This window comes from Nothobranchius furzeri, chromosome 5 (genome assembly GCF_043380555.1).
Source record: "Nothobranchius furzeri strain GRZ-AD chromosome 5, NfurGRZ-RIMD1, whole genome shotgun sequence".
In the NCBI taxonomy this organism is placed as follows: Eukaryota; Metazoa; Chordata; class Actinopteri; order Cyprinodontiformes; family Nothobranchiidae; genus Nothobranchius; species Nothobranchius furzeri.
The window spans coordinates 39,976,405-39,990,627 of NC_091745.1; the positions used below are offsets into that span (position 1 = coordinate 39,976,405).

A 14,223-nucleotide genomic window follows, 5' to 3' on the forward strand; every position below is an offset into this window, starting at 1 on the left:
TTCACTAGCAGATAATTTGGCTAAAATTATCCATGCTAACTCCTGGACCCTTCCTCTATGTCAAATGTGCATTTTCCAGTGAAAAACAGAAGGTCTTCCATTTTTTATGCAAAACTCTTATTTATGCAGGAAAACAGAAGAAAAGAAGTACAACAGCGCATTCCCAATGGTGAAATCATCATAAAGAATAAAACAATCACATGCAGAAGAGTGAGAAAACGTTACACAACATCATCCTGATGCCTAAACGCTTTCTTGAGGACTGATTTATAACTGAAGACATCAACCAGATCAAGTGTCCTGGCTTGAAAAACCTTTGTTATTGCCATGTCAAGCAAACCATCACACTCCTCTGGTCTCAACAGTCTGACAGCTTTTGTTGTTATCCTTTTCCTGATGAGATGTTTAGACTGTTTATTATTTTAACCTCTATACGACAAAGGTAACGTGTTCTTAGGAAAATGAAGAACTTCCGCAGTATGAAAGCATCCAGCTTAAAGGGAAGAACAAGGTCCATAGAGGAAGGATAACCTCACCATGGTGATCTTTTAGATTTACTAAGCTTATTCTTAAGATAAATCAGTATTTAAACTAAAGGTTCATGATGACTGAATGAAGCTCCAACCCATTCATCTTCATGGTCCTCCAACCAAACACCTGGTGAGTCTTGCTAGACCACAATGACCAAAATAAAAACCGGTGGCTTCCAAACCGTGGCTTCTTTGCTCTTAAACGAGTCCTTGTGTGTTTAACTGAATGGACCTTCTGTGTGTGGGACCAGAAACCTCACGTTTGTTCTGATGCTTTTAAGCACAGGTTTAGGATTTGTGGCCAGTAATGAATGTTGTCCTACTTACGAGACTTCAGATGAGATTTTTGCAATCTTTGGATTAGATTTTCACTCTTGGTTTAGCTTCTCACCCGAGGGCGCAGCTTACCATTTGTTTAAATTCTGTGGGTTCTAACTTTCTCCTAAGTGCTTTATGTGGTCTCTAAATGAGTTTCTATAGTTATGGAAACTTCTGCTGCCGTGAATTAGATTTGGACTAAACAGCTGACCTGATGAGTGCACTTCATCTTTTTGAACTTCCTCAGCCTTAAACTTGCATCCTCAGATATACACGGTGGTGTATACAGGAACAAAATATTGAATTAATTCTTGTTTTTACCTCGGGTAAACTCTGCATCTTCTTCAGCTAACTTTAGCATGTTCAAAAGAGCTCAGTGCAAAACCTGTTCTAGTTAATTAAAGTATTAGTGAACAGCTTCATGTGATCCATGAAGGTGATTCAAAGCAGAAATCCCTTTTTTACATATATTTCTCTAATATTTATGAGCCAGAGCATTTTTTCATATTTAGTGATGTTTTTACCCAGATCCAGGTCTTTCAGAGATTATGGAGACATTTCAAACTACACCTCATGCTTCATTCCTCGCTGCTGTCCCTGCAGAACAGCTTCACCCCCACACCGCCAGTGTCATGGCCCAACCCACTTTATACCTGCCTCTCATGTACATCAGTCCTCTGCCTCTCCCTTAACTCCTAGCTCTACCTGTCCAGGATTAAATCAGCGTGTCCCTTCAGAATAAACGCTCACTTGCTGCACACAGACTTCAGCACAGAATAAAACTCATTTTTGCCATGTTTGATTTCAATCCTACTGTGAGATAAACAATCCCATCAGAGGCTCAGTCTTGAGTCAGGTTTCATAATTTGTGTTTCCTGGAACTGATTCAGATTTTGGTGTCAGGTGTCTCATTCAGGTCAAAATAATGGTACATAGCAACGAAGAGCCTGAAAACACACACAAACCTCACCAAACATCTTAAATGGCCTGGAACGACAAGGTGAAATGGGTTCTTCAAACGGGTATTACCTGGAGAACCAACACATTCATAACACCACACAGAAACGTTACTGAGATCAAAAGATGACCACATTTTGTACATTTTAACACAAAAAAGGTGAATATTGAGAACCTTTAATGTGAATAAAGCTGCCTTGTCTAGAGATCCCAGAGCACTCACGGACTGCCCAAAAATCAACAATAATCAACAAGAGTCTGCTTCTAGACCTGCAGAAAGAGAGAAGAAAAAAAAGGCACACAACAACAATACAACAAGATCAAGCTATCACTGCGTCAACTTGATGAAGAAATATATAATCAACATTGTTTAACTGAACAATCACACGATAATAAATCGCAGTGCATTTAGTGCCCACCATAGCCTTAAGACCTGTGTTTAACGTGTCCAAGTCCATACTGATGAGAGCACCATGTGAGCACCTGTGTGTGTACACGCGCTTGTTTATGTAAGGTGTCTCTATAGGAGCGTCCAATAGAGAGTGTGAGGGGCCACAGATCTGCCCCCCAAAGATGTGCAGGAGATGGGGGGAGCTCCAAGTCCCAGAGATCCAGGAGCTGCCCTAGAGCACAGGAACCCCAGGGAGACTGCAACCAGAAAAGCCCCCGCCCCCCTCGAGAGGTGCAGAGGATCGCCCCGGGGGGCCACAACCAGCAGCCGGCAGAGTCCCGGGAGACATCAGCGGCAAGCCCACAGGCCCGCCCGCAGCCTCCCACCCCCTAGCCGGCCGAGCCGGGGAGTTCTTGGCCGGTTGTGTGGAGCGTTCCGGTTCGGTTGTTTAGGAGAAGAAAACAAGCTAGTTTGAACGCAGATTGTTAACGTTGTTTTTCCTGGAGTTCAGGCGTGAGTTGCAGCCAACAATAGCCCAGAATAAAGATCCGAAACCGAAAGAACAAGTTGGAGTCATTACAATATCTTAGGAAAAAAATCAACAAAGATATATTCTATAGGTGTGGCGGCTTTTATTTTGCCATGGCGGTGCTACACGATCAATTAGTGTAGACTTTTATTTTGACAAACTTAGAAGGGAAACTAACATATTTTGCTGCCCATTCTGATTGGTTAGTGAGAAGCTACAGTAATCCCGATTAAGGCGTTTCTGTAGCCCAAGCAGAAACGCCCTGTGGTTGGCTGGACCCTGCTCGGCAAACCTGGCTGATCTACGTCACAATGTCACATAACATTCATGGATTCACCCATCTTAACTCACAACGGGGAAGGCTGTTTTTGGTTTAGCCTCCAGGAAACAGCTGAGAACTAGTAGAAGCTAACTGTTAGCATCAGCTACTCCACCACATAGCAAGAACTCCTCCAGGTTTGTGTTATTTGTGGAGATAAAACATCAACATTGTAGAGCAAACAGTCAGTGGTTGAGTCATGTTGCTGTTGTCCAGTCAGAGGTCAGATGTCCACAAATCAGGAAATAAGACTCCAAATCCTGCCGTCTGAAGCTCAGCTCTGATCTGGCTCAGTTCTGGTTCCTGTAACAGGCGCACCGTCACTTTTTCCCCCAGAGTTCGACTTACAAGGCATTCATTGCTTCTAGAGACCACTGCAAATAAAAACATGAGTGAAGTTTATCTTTGATGTCAGCAGAATTGTGCAGGAGTTAGGGTAGCCAGTAAGCACAAGCCCGTGTCTGATGTGGGCTTCACCGTCAAAAGCAACAGCGAGCACGTTTGAAGTGGGCTGCTGTGTCATCGTTTCAGAAAGGATTTCTGCCTCGATCCAAAAATGGTTGCAACCTCCAAATGTTTTTGTGTCAGTAAAAATGTTATTATAGTATAAAGTAAACATCCCCTTAACTTTGGAAAATCCTTTAGTTCATTTATCTAATCAGTTAAAAAACTGAAATATTAATCAGTAAAAAAAAAAAAACAATTCTCACTGTCTGCTGACTGAATGAGCTAACTCAGCAGAGAGGGTTTCCAGGGCTTAAGGCTACAGAAGACACATTCATAAGGCCATCCTTTTGAGTTGGACTTACCAAAGTGATCAGATGGACATCTGCTTTAAGTCAGATCATCAAACAAAGCTGATCTTTGGATCTTTCTCTGTTTTTCTCCAGTTTTTGACATTTTAATCCCAGGTAAGCAACCCAGTGTTGCACAAGTCAAGCACCTGAGGTGACACAGAGACTACTGTGTCATCTGGGAGGACACATAGCACTTGCTCAAAGAGGAAGCAATCCCAGAGGTAATGCATAATGATCTCTAGTGTGTTTATCGATAAACGAGAGCCAGCCAAGCCTGTCTTAGAGGAGGTTCAGAGACGGTGCTTCGACTTGTATCGGATGACAAATTAGCTGCCCATAACCAGGCAAAAACTAACAGGAAATCAATGTCTTCAGTCACTGATCCTACATCAGTGTGTTGATTGCTCGCTAGAAGCCTGTTCGTTGTGCTGTTTCTCTTTCTTTCTCATTATTTCTGTCTTTTTTTCCCTCCCTTGTCTTCTGGGCCTGTCTCTGCAGTGCACTGTGCAGACAGAATCTCTATTTTAAGGAAACCTTTGTCTCTCTGCTTTATATTCAAATGATCAGCCTCACAGGCAGGAGGATGCAGCTCTCAGGATGAGTGGGATGGTAGTAGGAGAGGGAGGGGGAGGCAGCTCGTGGCTTTTGGGAGTCTGATTTCTCCTAAATCAGATTTTTTTTCTGAGTTGATGACAGCTGGAGGAATGCACTCCTTAGTTATTCCCTTTCCCAACCTTCCTGCTCCATTACCTTCAAGAGATGTGGACGGTCAGTGCGGAGAGGAATATCAGTCCATGATGAGTGTGTTACATGTGCAGTTGAGAGGACTGATGAATCAGACAAATGTTGTTTCTGTAATTTGACTGAAAACTACAAATATTCCCAAAAAAATCTTTCAGGATTATATAACCAGCAGCAGAACATAGTTGAGGGCTCACAAACAAAGAGCTGTGCTGTAGAAACAGCTGATTGCTATTTAGCACTTTTTTAGTCACTGACTCATCCATGTGTGTCTTAAAGATGGGGCGGATGATGTTTTTCTGCAGCATTTTCCCCACATTGCTTGAAATCACCAACCGACAGCAACCAAGAGATTAAATGTTTTTTCTAAAAATAAAAAAGGAATGATTTTGATCAAATTGGAAAGGTGCAATCCCAAAAAAACCTCATCCCATCAAAGTGAACGTCCCATTCCTAATGACTGGATCCTGATCCATCCATTAAATGCCCCCTATAAGGGTTGGGCATTGTTTGAATTTGAACGATTCTGATTCCAATTCCCGTCGATTCCAGATTCTGATTCATTCAGGATCCAAAAACATGACACGTTTTAAATGAGCCAGCCAACCACAGGCCTTACATGATGAAATAATCTAAACTTCAACATGAATTTTCATTTTATGAACAATAACATCACCTTCATTTAGACAAGAACATGTTTTCAAGAAAGAAAGAAAAAGTCTCGCAGCACAACCAATGTTTTTGTTTCTGACCACAACTAAAGTACGGGAACTAAGGAGGCCTCTGGGATGAGACGCTAAACATCTTCAACGTAACCGGAAAGGTTCGGCTGTTTTCAGCTAAACCTCTCAGGATGATCACGGCCAGGCTGCACCTACGTGCTGCGCAGCCATTCAGTCAGGAGGGAAACTGAAACTGAAACGTAGCTGCTGTCAGTAACAATCTAACAGATTTTAAACGTTTAAACTCTCAACAAACCAAATAGTTTAAAAAAGAAAGATCCCAACTACATGGTTTTACATTTGTTTGATTTGTTATCCCTATTTGCTCCCAGTGGCCAGATCCTGGTGCCAGCGGCCCCCCACAGACGAGGCTGATCTAGCATGACGACTTTAATTATTTCACTGCTTACAGCTTACTGCTTCTGACGCTCACACAGACCAGTGCTGGTGTGTCTGCGTTTGACTGTTGGTGCTCCGTGTGCGTTTTTATTCCTGCAGTGCACTCACCTCACACTGCCAAGAGTTTGTTCTTTTGAACTTGTGGTAAATCGACCGTGCCGACGCATTTTAACCAGCTTCCTCCACACCGTATTTTTAGCTACAGGATGCCAACTTTACATCAGGAAGTAGAAGTTCGGCGGACGCGTTGGTTTACGTGTTGGCCATTGCGCGCCTGAGCAGTGTGAGGGAATGGAGGGGGACCGACAGACAGACAGCTGGTGTGATCTTTAATATATTCTTTAATATATAATACAAAACATTTGAAGGTTTACAAGTAAGCACAAGTAAACACACAACTTATACAATTCAAAACTGGGTACAGGGAGAAGCTTATAAGCCCAACCCCCCCAAACCATTTTAAGCTTAAACACAATTTTAGAATAGCAAACCGATTCCATAATTTATGCACCATTATTGAAATGTATGAGAATACATCCAAATCCCCATTCTTGCTTTATTAACAGTAATAACTTTAATATTTTATGCATTTTTTCATTGACTTGATTCATAATATTTAACCACATTTGATTTAAACAAACCCTTAAACTTTAACATTGCTGAACAATCTTTTTGCTCCTGGTCTAATTTATTCCACACATCAACCCCAACACAAGAAACACAAACTCTTTTCATTTTAGTTCTTACTTTAGGCTTTCTAAACATTTTATACCCTCTGAGATCATAAACACTCTCTCTGATCTGGAACAGATCCTGAATTTGTTTTGGCATCAAATTATTCATCACTTTATACATAAATTGTGCATTTCTTAATGTAACTAATTCTCTTAACTTTAATGCTTTTAAACGAATAAAAAGTAAATGTGTATACTCTCTACAAGCTGCCTTATTTACAAGTCAGATTGCTCTCTTCTGAATTATAAACAAAGGCTTTAAGTGGGTTTCGTAGGTGTTTCCCCACACTTCAACACAATACATGAAATAAGGCAGAATTAAGGAACAATACAAAAGATATAAAGCTTTTTCATCTAAAAATTCTTTAACTTTATAGAGAACTGCTAATGATTTAGATAACTTTGCTTTAATTGAGTCAATATGCGGTTTCCAACTTAACTTTTTTCTATGGTCACGCCAAGAAATTTTATTTCATTCACTCTTTCAATTTCTGTGTTATTTATTTTCAGATGTGTATCCACTGTAATTGCTCTGTTAGTAAATATGATCAATTTAGTTTTATTTAGATTTAAAGTTAATTTATTTAAATCAAACCAACACTTTAATGCATTTAATTCGTTCTCGTCCTTGTTCATTAATGTTATTAAATCTTTCCCAAAACTTAGAACATTCATATCATCTGCAAATAATGTGAAATGTAGTGTTTTAGAAACTAAACATATGTCATTAATATAAAGAGTAAATAACAAAGGACCTAGCACTAACCCCTGTGGGATACCGGTGGTCACTGTCAGTAGCTGTGAATCAGTGTTGTTAATGTGGACGTTTGGAGTCTGTTCTCTAAATAACTCTTAATCCAGTCATAGGCCACACCCCTGATGCCATATCTACAAATTTTTTTGAGTAATAAGTCATGATTGACAGTATCAAAAGCTTTGGTCAGGTCTAAGAACACCCCTACAGCATACTGTTTGTTGTCAGTTGCATCAGATATTAGTTGCATCAGATATTTTCTCCACTAGATCAGCAATTGCCAGAGAAGTTGTCCGATCACGTCTAAAACCATATTGCTGTTCACATAGAATACCATGATGCATGATAAAGTCATACAATCTTTTATGAAAAATTGTTTCTAGTATTTTGGAGAATTCAGATCAAATAGAAATCGGTCTGTAATCAGAAAAGTCACGTTTGTCTCCAGCCTTATAGACAGGAATGACCTTTGCAACCTTCATCCTTTCAGGAAATCTTCCTGATTGGAGAGACTGATTACAAATATGTGTAAGTGGTTTGGCTAAAGTCTCAGTGATTTCTTTTACAACGGACATATGAAATCCATGCAAATCTGCTGACTTTTTACTTTTAAATTTTCTAACAAGTGTTATAACTTCATTTTCATTTGTGCCTTGAACAAATATGGTTTTATCTACATTTGTTATTTTACTCACAGCATCAGCATCTACATTAGTATTTGCTATATCCTTTGCCAAATTTAGCCCACTTTCAGTAAAATACTTATTGAATTCATTTGCTATTTCTTTAGACTGATAAATTTCTTGATTGTCTTTTGTTAGAAAAATATTTGGAAAACTATTAGTGCCACTACCCTTTTTTTATTATATCATTTAATATACGCCACGTGTTTTTAATATTAGATTTATTTCCTTCCAATAATTTACATTAATAATTTCTTTTACTCATAATACTTATTAATTTATTCTTATATATCTTATATGTCTGTTCTGCTTCCTCTGTTGTTTTCTTTTAAAAGTCTTTATACAGCTTATTTTTTTTCTGCAAGCCTTCTGAATCCCCTTGGTTACCCACGGCTTTTCAGCATATTTATTCTTATTCACCTTATAAAGCAATGGGCAGTTTTTTTCATAAAGAGTAGTAACAATATTTAGAAAATTTCCATAAGCCATATTTACATCTTCCACATAAACCTCATCCCAAGTTTGTTCCATTAAGTCAGTTTTAAATGAGTTTATTGCTTCTTGACTTTTTAGCCTTGTAACAACAACAGATTGACTTTGAGTGGTTACAGTTGTCCTTTGTGCGACTGAAAAAAAAACGGTAAATCATCAGATATGTCAGTAATTATAAGACCACACATCATTTTCAAGAATATTTGTAAAAATCTTGTCGATCAGTGTCGCACTATTTCTTATTATTCGAGTTGGCCGAGTTATTCGTGGATACAGTCCCAGACTAAACATAGAATTAATAAACTCTGAATGTGCATTTTGCATTTGAGGATTCAACAGGTCAATGTTAAAATCCCCACAGACAAAACACATTTTTTGTTGATTATATCATCATACATATCGACAATTTTTTCTCTAAACATTTCAACACAAGATCCTGGTTTCCTATACATACAACTGACTAACACATTCTTAGACTTTTCCATTTGTATTTCCACAGATACACACTCCATAATGTTATCCATAACTAATGTCATGTCTCCCACCAATCTACTTTTAAAGTTTTTATCAATACACAAAGCCACACCCCCACCTTTTTGGCATTCTCTACTTGTGTAAAACATATTATATCCTTCAATTTGAAACATAGACATCCTCCCTTCCTGGAGCCATGTCTCAGAGATTGCTATTACAGTAAATCGATGATTTGATTGCTTCAAACATTGCATAATATTCACAAATTTTGAATTTAGACTTCTATAATTGAAATGTATAACAGATAATTTACCTTTTATAATTACATTATGTTCAAACTGGTCTTCAGCATAGTATTCACAATGATTATGTACTCTAGTGTAAAAATTATTATGTGGATCAATGTCATCCTGTAGTTTATACTCTGTGTAGTCAAAACTTTGCAGTTGTAAATTTTCATAACTTGAATGACCAGTTCCTGTTCTTACTGTATTGAGAGTTGAATAATCCAGATTCTTCGTATATCTTCTTGTTGTATCATCCATGCGTGAAGTTGGTTGCCTTCATCTTGTTCATCCTTGGTGATCCACAGCAAACGTGTATCATTTGTATTGATCAAATTCTTTAATATCTTTGATGACCATCACTTTGCCTGCTCCGGGGGACCATTCAGCTTTCTCAGTACTTTGCAGTTTCTTCTCCAGGTGTCATGGATCTTCTTTTCTTTTCTCAGGATCCTTGCTCGCCTTGCGATTTCAGAATTTCTTTTCGTAAGATGCTCATTCACATATACACTTGTACCCTTAAATTTTTTTGCATTCCTCAGCACCTCCATTTTACATTTTCTACTGGCAAGCCTGATCACAATGGCTGACTTTTTACTATATTTTTGAGCCAATGAGTGACAAGCCACAATGTCTTTACTAGATATTGCAATATCTTTGCTGTTGAAAAATTTAATCACCTGATCCTCAAGTGAAGGAGAACCTGGAGATTGAGCAGCAGTGATCTCACCGTCTTTTCCCCTGTCACAGGCTGCGGCCTGTGCATAGGTACAGTGTATCTCCAGCCCCTGATATCAAGAGATCATCCAACCTTGAATGTTGCATCAAGTCATCAATTTTCTGTTCAAGTAGTTCAATTTTTTTGTCCTTTTCTTGTATTAAAGCCTTGAGTTGCTTGACTTCTTTCAATACCTCCTGTAGGCCACTCTGCTGTTTTGCCACTTTACTTATCTCGTGTGACATGAAATTCAAAGACTTTTTTATCTCCTCCTTATCTTGGACCAGATTCTCCATAGACATCGTTATTCCAAACAATTTCCTTGGATGGTTAATAAAACTTTATGGTGTTGTCAGATTCCCAGCTGGTTGAAACGTGCCGGGGAAAAAAAGTTCAATACTTCTAGCTCAAGAAATAGTTTGAGCCAAAGGTTTCTAACATCTTAAGCCATAAAAAAGCAAGCTTAGAAAAGGTGGATGTTATCTTATTTTGCTGATATTCATATGATTAATAGAGCTCAGCAATCTCACCACACCTACTCGGCAGCCATCTTGTCCAACTCCCATGATTCTGAAAGGTTTTGATCAGAATTTGCAGATCACGTTTTTTCCCACAGAGATTGGCCGCAGGTTCTTCTTCCGGTCAGCAACCTGGGAGTCGAAACTAGGAACCCAAATTTTTAAAATGTGAATGATTCAGGGAAATACCCGGTTCCAATCGATGCCCGATGCCCAACCCCTTGTGTCCTCCCCCCTCTGTATGCACGAATCTCACGTTCTTGACTTGGAGCAGCAGAACAGGAAGTAAAGCCAGAGCTGGGCTTGATTGCTCCGGAGTTGTTTCACATGTTCCGTTCTTGTTGGGGAATGTTTATTGTGGAGTTATTCCTGGGAATGCAGTCTGCCGTTCCAGAGTGGAGGTTTGGGTCCGGTTCTGGAGATTATGACCTGTTGGTTAGATTGTCATTGGCTTATTTTAAAGTTAAGAAGAAACTAAGAAAGCTAACGTCTACCTCATTTTTCACCATAAAACACTAAACGCTATATAAGCTAGCATACTAAATAGTTATACAAATGTTTCTTTAGTGCTAAACTGTTATACGGTTACTTGGAGCGTTACGTTAGGATTCAAGGCAGAAAAGATGTCAGCGGTTTAAAAACGTAAAACCAAACCCCCGGGAATAAGATTTAGTGTTCCTTTATTGTGGAGGCGGGGCTTAAGGGGCTAAGCCTGGAGAAAGTGGGTTGGACCTTTTGAATTGTGTAGTTTCACAAAACTGTCTGCTCCAGCAGCTTTTTCAGGAAGTCCTACCCATAACTGATTCTGAAAGTGGAAACATGAGGAAACAATATAAATGAATACAACCTGCTCACTAATAAAGCTTCAGAATTGCCCCATATCAGTTTAACACTATCATGGTCTTTTGAGCTATTTACTGTTATTTATCCAAAGAACAACAAATGAACAAATAAATCCCTCGTCTGGTTAGAGGTTTACCAAACGAGAGTCACAGGCTGAAGGTGCATGTTCTTTCTTATTCATTTATTTTTCTGTTGCTGTTCTGTCAGACAGAAGTTCTGTGAGATTTTATCTAAAGTAAAACTTGAGTGGCTGGTTAAGTACGGAAAGCCAAATGAGTCATAATGTGTGCTTTTATATTTACAGAAATTAGATACGAAAGTATTTGTTTTCTTTGAGAAAATGAACTGAATGTATTTGGTTCCTATGCATTCCACAGATCTATTCTCTATTTTTTATTTAATTTTTATATGTTTTATCTCTGATACAGATACAGAACTACACACACACACACACACACACACACACACACACACACACACACACACACGTCTGATAGCCTGTTAACAGATGGTCTCGTATGGCAGCACAGCAACCACACGGGCTGATGCTGATGAAACGATGTCTTCCACTCTCTCTCCCCCGCAGTTTTTCTTGTTTTTCTCCATCTCACACCTTCTCCTTTCTTTCTAACACATGCATTCACACACACCTCCACTTTCTGAGAATCAGATCCAAAAACAGATGTATTTGTGCACGTTTGGGTTTGAAGTGGAGCCGACGAGGCACTGAGTTGATGCATCTGGAGAATTTCTGTTGACAGGCCACTAATCTGGTGTGGCACCAAGCAGAATGGGCAGCAGGGGCTCGCAGAGGACGAAGAGTAAACTTTAGACTTTTAGCTCGGGCTGAATTGAGCTGTTTGTCACTGCGGGTAGCAATTACCTGAACCGACCAGCGCTTTGAGTAAACTCACCCCTCCCCGATCAGAAAGATAACCCTCTGCCAAGCCGGGGGAGGAGGCCGTGTTGATACGTTCTGCGGTTCGCTCTGCATGCTTGAACGCTCTCGGGCCAAGCTTCCACCTGTTGACTCTTCCCTCACGTCTGTGTTTATGCAGGCGGCAGCAAAAGTGCCAACAGCTCCGGCTCAGCGGCACTAATTTACAAAGTTGCAGGTTCACTGAGATGTTCAGATAAGTTGCGGCGCCAGGCCGTGCCCCGCGAGAGGCGGAGCACGGCCATGTACCTGCTGCAGCCTCACAGAGGATGCAGGCAGCACAGCAGCTGCAGAAAGAGGAAGAAAAACACAGATTTTCCCATCAGAGGGGAGGAATCCACACGGGTGACCTCATGGCAAAACGCATAACTTCAGCAAAAGTAAAAAATAACCACGCTAAAACAATGGACTCAGCACTCAGAGGCTGCTTTTTTCACATAGAAAATTACTCACATTTGCATGTTTAACTTGTGTTCTGGAAAACATTTGTACCTTTCTGATGAGAAATAAACAAATACGGTAGTTATTGGTTCCTAGTTCTGCCAACTGCCCCCGTCCTTGTTTCATTAATTAAATACAATCAGCTCATCTCAGAAACCCCTTCTTCTTCTTCTTCTTCTGGTTTTTTATTTGTACCACAACAGAGTGAAATCAAATGGAAAGCAGCCGACTGTGAACGACGCGTACAGTACGCCGCGTGGGAGAGCGTGCACTGTGATCTTAACATCCACGCATCACTGAAACATGTGGGCACGAGGAGGACAGCTTTTGAAAATGTCAGTTCCACTTTCTATTTTTATCCTCACCCCCCTTCTATCTCTTTTTTTCTCTCACTCTCTCTACTCCTCCCTTATGCTTTGTATTAAAAAATGACCAAAAATGTGAAATTAAACGCATCCTGGCAGGGATGCTAAAGAGGACTACTAAGGCATCTCTGCCAGTTTGCATTTATGATGTTGCATCAGGTCTTAAAGCTGTTATAACGAACCAGCAACAAGCTAGGTTTGAAGCATGATCACAGAGCACTAACCCCTCCTCTCTGGTGTCTTCCCTGAGATTTTTCTGTCGAACCAGAAACCCACGATGCCGTAGGAAACGAGATGGCGTTAAACACCAGTCGCTATTTCTAGGTCTAAACGTCTTTTGTTGTCTGTGACTCCGAATGGTGTTTTCCTTTTTGGGACTCTGGTAGTTTTTCCTCAAAGTTGAAATGGTAGCAGCCGGCTGTTTCTCCTCCTCTGATATTATTGAACGAAGAAACTCTCACAAGACTTTGTCAACCATCGGCGATAGTCCGGTCCCGTTGCAGATCTTTTTTTTTATATGTGCATTACATTTTTTTGTTATGTCCATGAATGAGACATTACAAACTTCCACAATAGGTCTGCGTCTTTTTTACAGCACTTTTTTAACGTACGTTTACGTGTTATTTATCATCAGACAGCTAGGAATCTTGCGACTCATATATATAACCTAAAGCCGGGCATACATTGCGCAACTTTTTGACCGTTTTGAGCCGACTTTCCTCCCGTGCAATAATCTTTGAGGTTGGGGTGAGTTTTGTATCGTGCATCGTGTACTATGCAAGGGGTTACGAGAGGCGATCAACACCTCATGACCAGCTCCCAATCAGCAATCGTGCAGTCACATGAATATCAAGCATGTTTGATAGTTTGCTTGTACCTCCCGAGGTTGCTTCTTTTTATTTTTACACTTTTTTCCGCACACAATGACAACGATTGACAAGAAAGTGAGTTTGCTATGTTTTTGTCCAATAAAACCAATCCCAAAACATTGTTTACTTCCATAGTTTCGTCTTCCTTCTCCAACCCCCATAAACCCCTGCATGTCCTCAAAACTGCCAGCCCAAAGGACAACAGACATCGATAACAACACAGCAGTCTTCAGGTCTTCTGGGTTTTTGGACTGAAAGGTCTGACGCGTTGTGTGAAAAACGACACATTTTAGCGTATTTGTAGGTCTGACATGTTGCTACCAGAGGTACAGAGTGAGCAGTCAGGTCACATCAGAGAACTGGGTGGTACAGTGTGAGAACGTGACTCGTGAGCTTTGTTCTGCGAGA

General features: G+C 40.1%; 1 protein-coding gene across 5 annotated transcripts in view; it reads left to right on the forward strand.

The window, feature by feature from the left end:
- LOC107395643 (HIVEP zinc finger 3) overlaps window positions 1-14,223 on the forward strand; it is a 104,905-nt gene that overhangs the window by 28,249 nt on the left and 62,433 nt on the right. For 2 of the 5 annotated variants that reach the window (XM_070550773.1, XM_070550775.1), the window contains one exon: window positions 12,785-12,916. The exons of the other annotated variants lie outside the window; for them this stretch is intronic. The gene's annotated coding sequence lies outside the window, so the exon portion shown is untranslated. The remainder of the gene's footprint in view (window positions 1-12,784; window positions 12,917-14,223) is intronic. 5 annotated transcript variants of the gene reach the window in all.